The sequence below is a fragment of the Thermobia domestica genome, chromosome 7 (genome assembly GCF_964235325.1).
Source record: "Thermobia domestica chromosome 7, izTheDome1.hap1.1, whole genome shotgun sequence".
Lineage (NCBI taxonomy): Eukaryota > Metazoa > Arthropoda > Insecta > Zygentoma > Lepismatidae > Thermobia > Thermobia domestica.
The window spans coordinates 30,925,710-30,937,021 of NC_137460.1; the positions used below are offsets into that span (position 1 = coordinate 30,925,710).

The window sequence follows — 11,312 nt, forward strand, 5'->3', positions numbered from 1 at the left end:
GGTCTGGGAACTTCGTTATATACAATCCCATCATTTCCCTTTTGGCAAAGAAAAATCTTTATTCAGAGTGACTGGCTTGAAATAGTTGCTATATCTTTTCGACTGAGTTTCCTTCAGTCGAAAATTTTGAATAAAAAAAGAAAAATATTTTACTGAACTTTATCAAGCACGTACTACAATTATATCTTAATTGAGAAGCAGAATATATTATAAATAAAAAAAAAACATTCCCTTAGCTTCTCTTTTATATGTGATCTATTAAACGAAACACCCTGCAATAATTTTCCATTTTCCTAAAAGCGATTAACGGGATTTTAGTCATATTAACCATTAATTTAAAATGCCACTATTGCCACAATACATTTAAAAGAGATAATTTAATATCACGTCTAGTATCTCAATCAATGTTATAGGAATTTAAAGTACGAAAACTGTCATCAGAACAGTTATCTAGAAACATCATGCTACTAGGATATAACCTGCCAGTGTGATATTAAGTAATGTGTATGGTCAATATACAAAACAAAATTGCTTTGCGAATAATCTGAAATATTTCTCGAATTTGTTTCTCATACCTTTAACGATAAAAAATGTTAATCAACAAATAAGTAAACCACGAAGTAAAAACCTCGATGTAAACTCAAGGACACCATGGCTTAATCAAATGATATCATGAACTGGTACTTTTAACACAAGAAGTTAGGTTAGGAAACATGAACATCTGTCTCATTTAAAAATATAATATATAATGGACCCATCGTTGCGGTGTATTTATAAGTAAGTTTGTATAGACTATTTAAAAACAAATAGTAATTATATGCTCATATCATAGAACTAATGTCAATACTCGAACTTTCATGGAAAAGCTTGTGCATGATTTGACTTCATTTTCAGTTAGGGTTCCTCTCAGCACCAAAGCTACATGAGGCGTGGACCAATAGTTTAACGTAGAAACCGAAACACATAACCTGCCGCCGGGAATCTGAATCTCACACATGTTTTATTACCTGAAAGTGTGACTGAAAAAACATATAATATAGAAGTTATAGCTTTCATTGTTGACATAGGATAATTTTCCACTCGAAATCTGCCAATGTAGAGGATTAATATGCTTTACTCTGCGATATATTTTCCCAAGAAATGCGAAAGGGCCTGGCCACGTGGGAGTTTCTTTTCTTTAAATTTATTTCTTTTAAATTCAGCATAGCAGGAGCTCAACCTGTTGTAGAGACGTTACCCATCTTTCATCTTTACAATTAAAGATTGTGGATGAGACCTGATGAGTTAAGGTATGTATGCTACAAACACAAATCATAGCATTGAGTCTATGAACCACACACAGTTAAATATAAAAGGAGTTTCAACCAGGACTGAGAATATACCCAGCCAATTTCATTCACCAAAATGAAGAAATATACAAGAAAAGACAATGTGCCTTAAACGGCTGATGATGTTTCACAAACACATTATACATTTCGTGTGAGAATATCCCGGGTGCAAATTATCGGGGGATTTTTTCCTCCTCAATTACATTTTGTTTTCCCCCAAAGAAATCAACTGAAGTTTCCCCACCGGGGGTGCTCACTTCCCCCCAAAAAAAACATGCTTTGTGTAACGCCAAATTTCACTGATTTTCGTCATTTCTTGTAAGTTTAATCTGCTAACCGTATTTCGAAATGAGCAATGTACACTATCCAGTTTTGATCATTTCTAATTTTCCCATTATTTTCACCGTTACTTACTTTCACTATATTATTATGACTACAGTTGTTACTTGCCTCACACCCTTCAGTTCGTCGTCGTTCATGAATACTGAATGTACTAATTGCGTATATCAAAGTAGGATATGGATTTATAAATGATCTTAGTAGTTGGCCAAGGAGTAAACAAACAGCTTCTTTCATCATACTCGGGCATGTCATATCCATCCTCTACATTTGTATCGATTATCATGTTGTTTTAATTTTTGTTATATTTCATTTTAGTTTGCAAGTTTGCATAATATTTGTAATATCCAATAAATAAAAAAAGTGGACTTAAAAGAACATAAGTGGGCTATTATTGCTTTAGCATCATTGCCTTTTACAGTTTACGGAAATGAATTTTTGAAACTGTACTCAAAATCTGAGTTATATATTCTCTCATGGCTATATGTTAACGTATATGCTTACGATGCGTCTGTAGTGAGCAGACACGTTAGTGAAGGTAAGACCAGAAGATTTTTTTTTTAGCATTTGATAATACGACAGATTCACCGTGTCACTCATTGTCCGTGTCTGTATAAGCACTTCAACTAGAGCAAGCATTTTAAAGTCAACCCTTCACTTTCAATCTTCCTTTTCGCTGTACAGTTTGCTGTCCACGCCAATAATCCTGTCTGAAAAAATTTCAATGTAGTGCTTACACTTCATTTGATAACGTAGCACATATTGAATCAACTCAGCTGTAACCTAACAGTAAAGTAATTATAAGTGTTGATTTCCTGAGCTCAATCATAGAATCGATATTTGAAAAAAAAAAAAAAAAATGGAGAGTGCAGCATTAGCGAGATGTAGAAGAGCAAGCTCGAAATTTGAATTGAGGGTTTTTAGATATTTGGCTTTCGATTTGACCTTGATGCCAGAAATCGGGACCAGCAACAATCCATTTCTCGTATCATAGATTAAAATGTAGATTTTACTTTTTCTGAAGTAAGTCCGGTTTAACTGATAATTTTAGTGGTTTTCATAATAATGAAGTAGGTTTTCTTACGCAAGGCTGTACGCAAAGTGGAAGATTTCAATATGGGTGGAAAAATTAACATGTGTTTGTGATCATGGCTATCACTCGGACCGAATTATTAAGTTAATACACCCTAGGGAGCACAAGAGTGGGTACAACATTAAAACACGTTCAGAAAGGTTAGGTGCGGTGTGTGCATGTCAAACAATATATCCATAGTTTTTCTCGGTATATTTATTGAATTAATAAATCCCTATTTATTAGATTTCACATCATATTCATGTGTGTGCGGGGTGAAGGGTTAAGGCATTATTGTCTCATTTTGAATTATATCACCTTCAGATTCTACGTCAAGTTGGCCTAATTTTATCCCCCCAATGTAAATTGTCTAATTTGCACACTGAGAATATCTGAATGATATGCTTAAAGATAAATTAATTGAAAGAGATTCAGCATAGCACTGCGAAGTCAAGTTATTTCCTAGTTTGGAAATGCATAGCTAAATGACTGAAAGGGTCGGTCGTGTATGCGTCTTGTTTCTTAGATCAAATCTGAACCGGAGAGGAACAGAAATAGCTGTAAACATATTAATTCTACAGCCGATAAAACCATTATCAAAATTCTCTAATGTGTTAAGAATGTTCATACTCGAGCTTGAATATTTATTCCCACAGTGATAGTATTTTTCAATCATGATATATTTCATCTTGTTTCCACAGTTTATCATCATGTAGAACTTACCTAATTAGATAAGAAATATGGTTGAGTTGATTTTGAGTGTAACGGCTCGATCAGCAGTAAGGCTATATGAGACGTGGACCTACTGATTAACGTAAAAACCACACCACAGAAGCACCGACGGGAATCGAGCTCGAGTCTCCCACGCCAAGGGCTACTATGCTACCCACTTAGCCATGAAGGAGATCCTACATAAGAATTATAGTTTAAAGTGACAATCACACTTATTAGAAATCGAATCTGGGTTTTCTTACGTCAAAATCAAGAACGCAAGACCGTCGTACTACAAGAGTTGAAAAAAGTAGATTCTAAAGTGACTAACATTTGCTTACATATTAACATGAGAGATATAACAATATATTAATAGGAAAAAGAAAAGGAAATATCAGTCTCGTAATCTCCGGGTTACGAAGGTAATAACCAGTTTCATCAATCGCATTGTCCGGGAACACTGAAGTGTAGGCAGCTCACGCATTATATTAACACTGTGCACAAACTTAACGCTGGATTTTCCCTCTGAATAATTAACGCCTGCTATGTTACGGAGCACTGTACACCGAACTTAAATAACATTTGCCCTATTCTAAGAAAATTGTGGTATTAACGTGGTCTTTCTAACTGTACTGCAGTGAGAACAACTTGTATATTGGGACCTCGTGTTCTTTTTTTCTACTCAAAACTTTGCCTTAGGGTTACCGTTTTCCTGGATACTTCATACGGATGATGAGACTTTTGAATTACACTGTAGACATTAAAGAGGCCAAAATCATTTTCGAATTAAACAATTTCTTTAATTTCAATACACAACACCAATAACGTTATGGTAATTGCTCATAAATGTTATTTAACCAGTATAAAAAAATACAATTCTTAAATATGCCAATATTGCGACACTTATGAGAAAGAGAAAGTCAGTGATCGGAAACAATGTGCTAATACACATATCAAAAACAGCCTCTTTGAACTGTTACAACAGAGCTTCATACATTTCCTAAATATAGCCCATCACAACGTGATACGTATAAACATGACCACGCTAAAAACTTAAAATTTAAATGAAGTTGCAAAAGAAATTCTGCATTTTTGTAAATGTTAATAATAATAATAATAATAATAAAAACCTTCCTTGCTGCTGATTCTTTGGAATGCGTTCAGGATTTACTTTGATGTGGTCCACGAGAATGCGACGTCTTCGCCTACACAATTTGATAAACTCAAGAAATTCGAATAATTTTAAAGAATAAGGTTCGTACTCAGGCGGGAGTTTATGTGGTTTGGATTCCACATTAATCAGTCGCTCCTAAAAGGGAACTTAAATTCAAAACTCAACCTCAATTTTAAAAAATACACTATTTTTCAATTTAATGTACAAGATAGTAAGGTAAGCAGCACTCTAATAACAGAACACAGAAAGGATCTGAAACCGATTTTGAGCACCTCACTATTTCACCCAACCTTATACAAACTTTCAAAAATGAACCATCATATAACTAACATTTGTCATTCAGAAATATCCTAGAACTGAACGACTGCAATAATACACGTTTACTACATTGACAAAAATAGTAGTTGAAACAATCCTATTTCATGGAGGCACACTCTTGTAATATGTACCGGTGAAATATGATTCTAAAGTAGAAACAGGAATATATAAGAAACTGCCTATCTGTGGATCTTACTTGTAGCATGCGTAAATTGTGAGAATATCTAAAACAAATATTGCACTTGGAACCACAGAAGAACAAATTGTTAAACGTTATTTCTGTTATTTACGGAAATCATTCCAAAAAATTTCTGACTCGTGCCAGTGTACAGTTTGAAATAATGCACTGGCAGGGTTGACAGTTACTAAAAAACAGTGATAAGTTCAAATATGAAAGAAAATTAAGATAGCAATTCGAGTTACCTGATATTCGAAAGAATAAAATATTACGATTACAAGGTATTCCAAATCTTAAGTTCACCATATTCCTAGGTTATGGGAAAGAAACGTGATTAAATAAATACAAGATCGTGAGTTTTTGAAGTCTGATGTAATATTTCTGGAATGCAACGAGCATATGACATTAACAAACTAAAGTAACTTAGTTGATGTGGTACTGTGGTAAAGTGAGACGTAAATTAAAACAACGAAATGAGCAGTAAGAAGAGGGAGAGGAAAGAAGAAAGGACTGATGAAAATTCCATTGGAATGCATGTTAATTATACTCACATGTATAGATTACGCGGATATGCAATATTGCACATGCGCCTGATACCTATGAACACACCCTGCCGCTTTCGCTCGCCCCCATCTCACTGAGATACCATTAGTGCTTTTGAGTGCCCACCTAGCGTAAGTTTGCTTGTGTTTTCAGTTCGTTCGTATCTGTACTCAGCATTCTTAGACTGAATCTGAATCTATTAATGCAACTTCCCGCCAGAAACAGTATTTAAGGTAGTAAGAGTACATTTCCTGCTTAGAGAAAATCATATTACATGAACATAAGTATGCCTTTATAAAATAGAATTGCTCCTAATAGTTTTCAGGTTAATTTCATCGTAAAGATGAATTCACATCGTCAAATTACAGAACTCAATTATTATGTAATCGATGTTTATGCAATGCTAGTGGTACATGTAATCATGTAATGCTAGTGATACAATCGAACGATTTTGAACATTTTTTATATTTCTTATAAAGCTATTTTTTGCATTGGCGCAGATCAAGAATAGTCCGTAAATGTTTTTTAAATAATACGTGGTATCCTAGTACCTGGTATTCTATTGTATGTAATCGTTAGATCACGGAATTCATTTCCAGAGTCTTAGAACTTGTATCTTAGAGTTCGAGTTTCGTTCATATGTGCAGATTCACTCTACAAGAAGCTTTTCTTACTCATATAAATACGCATTCGGATGTATGGCATTATAGACGACTGCAGAAAGCATATATTAACGCGTGCTAAGAGGCCACAAAACGAGACTTTTATTGAATCAAGTCAAGGCAGCAGCATACGATTAGAGCTGCGCGGTTGAGCGTGTGTAAGGAGCAGGCGCGTTACCGACGTAAGGTATCGTATAAAAAGAATAGTACAAAAACAACTGGATAACACACAAATGTCAGCACTTATAATGGCTTCACAGCTGTAACTCCAATATCTAACAGACGATACACTTTTTTTTTTTTTTACATCGTGCAGAAATATTTCGCCGGTAGAAAACAATAACCTGTACAGTAGTCTTTGAAGGTTTACTCGAGCAAATGGTTCTACCAAGCAGAAAATTTATAGGTAAAATGCACTGCAGTCGGTTACATTTGGTTGGATTACCTTACGTTAGATCACATTGCATTAGATGCCAGTATTACTATACGCATCCATACTGTAAGTAGTAATAGTAGCAAAAGCACCAACAGCAGTAGTAGTAGGAACGGGCTATAAGCCCGGCAGGGATTGGTTGGGTTAAGTTCTCGACATGAAATGAGCAAATTAAAGATCCGCCCACATGTTTCTATATATTTTATAATATATGGATTTGTATAATAAAACAAATGTACTTCTCCGCGAAATAGTCTAACTTCCTTAACATACAGTGCTGCTCACAACATCGAAAACAAAATACAAATACAACCACTTTATCAATTTTTACTATTTCCTTTATCTGACTGTCACACATCCTTCCTCACAAAATAAATAAATTCTCCAATTGAGCCGGCAATTTCCTAGAATTTGTCCGGCGATAAAGAAATTAACCATATATAAGTAATTTCTGTCAGTTTACAGCATATTGAAATGAATTTTGAATGATGGTGAAATTATTGTATGTTTATATATGTTCTACTATCCTCGTTTAGGTGCATACGCCCGTCGCTGACGCGCGTGCTCCCTACGGATACAAACACTCGTTAACTACGCAGCTGCCCTCCTGCTGAGACTCGCTGACATAGCGTTCACACTTTTAGTCGCCACCTAGAACAAGCTGGTTCGTGTTTAATGCACTGTAGTTTAATCCATACATCGAAACTGTATGTATATTGAGCCCCCTGAAGTCAATCTACATGCTCTGCACTAGAAATACAAAGCACTAACCTAACCTGTAAATGTAAGGAAAGTGTTAAAATATGGTGGAACCATCTGTTCGAGCAATACAATCTTTGATACGCACTCATTCATTTCTATCCTAATGAGTCCTTGTAATGTGCACATTTGTAAACATAAAACACTGGTTTCCTACATTCTGAAAAAATTCTTTCTACAGTGGAATTTAAAGTCGTACAAAGCCTCTTCTAGATGCACTCACTCAGACACTCATTTTGATCGTAAAATTACCATTTTTATAACGTACTATTTTTGCCCTTATCTCTATATCTTGTCCGTTTGTAATTTCCTAAAACATATACCTTAACACAGTGATGCCAATTCCTTCAGAGCCGTTTTCCCTTCACAAGCTTTAGAATTTCCCTTTTCCGGATAAAATTTCCCTTCATCCAAACCGTTCAAGTACTGTATTTAGTAAACGTATTTTTAACCCTTTCCGGATCCTGGCATTTTGGGCTACATTTTAGACTTTCAGTCAAGCAGCTACTGCATCGTCACTATTTATCCTAGGATCATGGTTCATACCTCATTCTCTTCAGAATAGAGCAGGCTTTCAAATGGTATCACTTCCATGCCCATACCATATACCAGAAGAGGGAAAATTGATGCCAAAGGGAAATTTTTTTGTCCAACTTTGGGCCCCACTTCCCCCCCTCCTGTGTGAACGTAGAGACCTCCAAAAAATCTCATGAATAGTACTTGGTAAACTAAATGTGTGTACCAAATTTCAAGTTTCTATCTTGAATACCGTAGTAAGGGCGGGAGAAATTTTATCAGGAATTCCCACCATGCCCCAAACTACCGCAAACACCATGATCTCAGGGAAAAAATTTCCTGAGACATCCCTAATTACCCTAGAGTCATGTTTCGCCCATTACTCTCTTCAGAACAGAAACTGCCTTTCAGACGGTATGACTCACGTGTCTCTATCACGTATGTCAAGGGGGAAAATCCCGAAGAAAGGGATTTTTTGGGTCTAAAAATCCCTTTTCTCAACTTTTGCCCCCTCTGGACCCCCCTGTTTTTACACAGAAATCGGAAAAGAAAACTTCTGTCAAATACTACTCGGTGGACTGAGTGTTTGTGCAAAATTTCAATCTTCTACGTGAAAAAATAGACCCGCCAGAAAAAATTTCCCTACCATGCCCCACTTTTACCCTATACAGAAGTATATTTGGGTAAAAATTCACTGAGACGGCCCTAATTACCCTAGAATAATAATTCGACCGTCGATCTCTTCAGAATGGAACTGCCTTTCAGACGGTATGTCTCACGTGTCCCCATCGTGTATGTAAGGCGGGAAAATGACGAAAAACGGGATTTTTGGGGTAAAAATATCCGTTTTTTTTAACCCTTTGCCCCTCTGGTCCCCCCCCCTGTTTTAGCACTGACATCGGAACAAAAAATCTGGTAAATACTACTCAGTGTACTGAATGTTTGTGCAAAATTTCAATCTTCTACGTGAAAAAATAGGCCCGCCAGAAAAAAATCCCTACCATGCCCCACTTTTACCCTATACAGAAGTATATTTGGGTAAAAATTCACTGAGACGGCCCTAATTACCCTAGAATAATAATTCGACCGTCGATCTCTTCAGAATGGAACTGCCTTTCAGACGGTATGACTCACGTGTCCCCATCGTGTATGTGAGGCGGGAAAATGACGAAAAACGGGATTTTGGGGGTAAAAATATCCCTTTTTTTAACCTTTTGCCCCTCTGGTTCCCCTCCTGTTTTAACACTTACATCGGAACAAAAAATCTGGTAAATACTACTCGGTGGGCATTCAGTTTGTGGAAAATTTCAATCTTCTACGTTCAAAAATAAGCCCGCCAAAAAATAATGAACATAAGGCTTAAAAAGGGAAAAAATACATTTTAAGATTATGACGTCATCACCTCCTATGTCTGGACGCAGGACGGTCTGAAACCATATGTAATGTCTTCTACAATGTCTCTGGACTTAAAAAAAAACGGACGAAAAAGCTCAAATACAAGAGAAATAACGCAATGTACCATGAAAAATGCGTATGGTACAAATTGTACCAAGGATCCGGAAAGGGTTAATCGTGTTCGCTTCCATCCTCTCACCCCAATCTTATAACCACATACAAGCAGATACCTGACAGCCTTCCTTTTAGCTTATGCGGAATTTGAACTTGATTTGTTGTTTAGGTATCTAAGGCGTCGCGACAGAGGAGGGGAAAGGATATGGAAAGGTGTTGGCAGGGCCGGCGCGAGGGTGAATAAGATTATCAGCTAGGGTGAATAAGATTATCAAGGTATATTTTATGTTTTTCTATTCAACAATGTTCTAAAGCTAAACTCGAAGTATGCAAAAGGTACACTCCCACTTGAGATGCATGGGAGGACCAAATAAATGCCACCATTACTTAGGAAAAGATGTCCAAACTGGAATCATTCAGATTCTTAGTGAACAAATAAAAAGTAAAATACTGTCTTTGTTGAGAGTTGCAAAATATTATAGTATAATACTAGACTGTACGCCAGATATTTCTGGTACCGAGCAAATGACAATAATCGTTCATGTACAAATTACATACAGTAATGGAGAATGCCCTGTAAAAATTTGAGATCACTTTCTTGGTTTCGTAGCGGTAACAGACACCACTAGTCTAGGACTGACAGAAGTAATAATTAAACATATAAAGGAAATTAACATTGCTATCGAAGACATAAGGAGCCAAGGATGTGACAATGTTTCCAATATGAAAAGCAAACATTCAGATATTCAGAAGAGAATTTTAGAAATAAATTCCCGAATCTTCTATGTTCTTTGCAATAGTCATTCACAAAACCTTGTCGTTAATGATGCAGCCACAACATTGCAATACGCCGTTCATTTTGTATAGCTAAAAAAGTTAGATTTTTTTTCTGCATCGGTTCAACATTGGGCTATACTAAAGGAATATATTACCAGTCTCACTTTAAAGCCATTGAGCACCACAAGATGCGAGAGCCGAATTGATGCTCCGACTCCATTCAGATACGAGTCTCTCGTATCAAACAGGGAAAGTTTATGATGCCTTATTTCAAATAAGTAATGGCAATAGAACAAATAGAATGGTCGCCGTCGATGCTCTGTGTATAGCAAACAAGCTGCATAACTTTCCTTTCCTTTACTCACTAGTTATTTGGCATGATTTTTTTACTCCACATAGACACAGTAACTAAAAGTCTCCCAAGCATTGATTCTCGTGTGTTGGATGCAGTTGGGGTTTCTTGACAATATATCTGAATACTTTGAGAGGAGCAGAAATGTTGCAAAGTTTCAATCTTATTTAGTTGATATGATGGAGTTGTCATCAGCATTAAACATGGATGACCCGCGGATAGGTAATACAGTGCAAGCTCGAAGTGGAAAGAGGAAGAGACAATTTCAGTACAAGGCAGAGGATGAAGCTATTGAAGATCCACAAACAAGATACAAGAGCGATTTTTATTATAAAGTTCTAGACGTGATTGTGTTAACTTTAAGAGAAAACTTAAACATCACATCGAGTATTTCTATTTTCATTACGATATAAGTAATCTTAAAGATATGTCACCTGAACTTTTGTCTGAAAAGGTACTGAACTTGCCGGCATTTTAACACACGAAGAATCAAAAGATATTAACTCCAGTGATTTGAAAGACGAACTAAAAGTGTTATCCGCTATAGTTAAACGTAAAAGTTCAACAAAAGAAACTTTAAGGAACATGACTTTACTCCCAATGTTAGTGTTGCACTTAGGATTTTGTTAACCTTACTGGTA

At 36.0% G+C, this 11,312-nt stretch overlaps 1 protein-coding gene across 12 annotated transcripts in view; it reads right to left on the bottom strand.

Moving 5' to 3' along the window:
* Positions 1–7,989, bottom strand: part of LOC145689974 (uncharacterized) — a 29,310-nt gene extending 21,321 nt beyond the window's left edge. The window contains exon 1 of one of the 12 annotated variants that reach the window (XM_081764394.1): positions 7,841–7,989. The gene's annotated coding sequence lies outside the window, so the exon portion shown is untranslated. The other 11 variants (XM_081764390.1, XM_081764387.1, XM_081764399.1 and 8 more) reach the window with 11 other exon arrangements.
* Between the last annotated feature and the right edge of the window lie 3,323 nt (positions 7,990–11,312).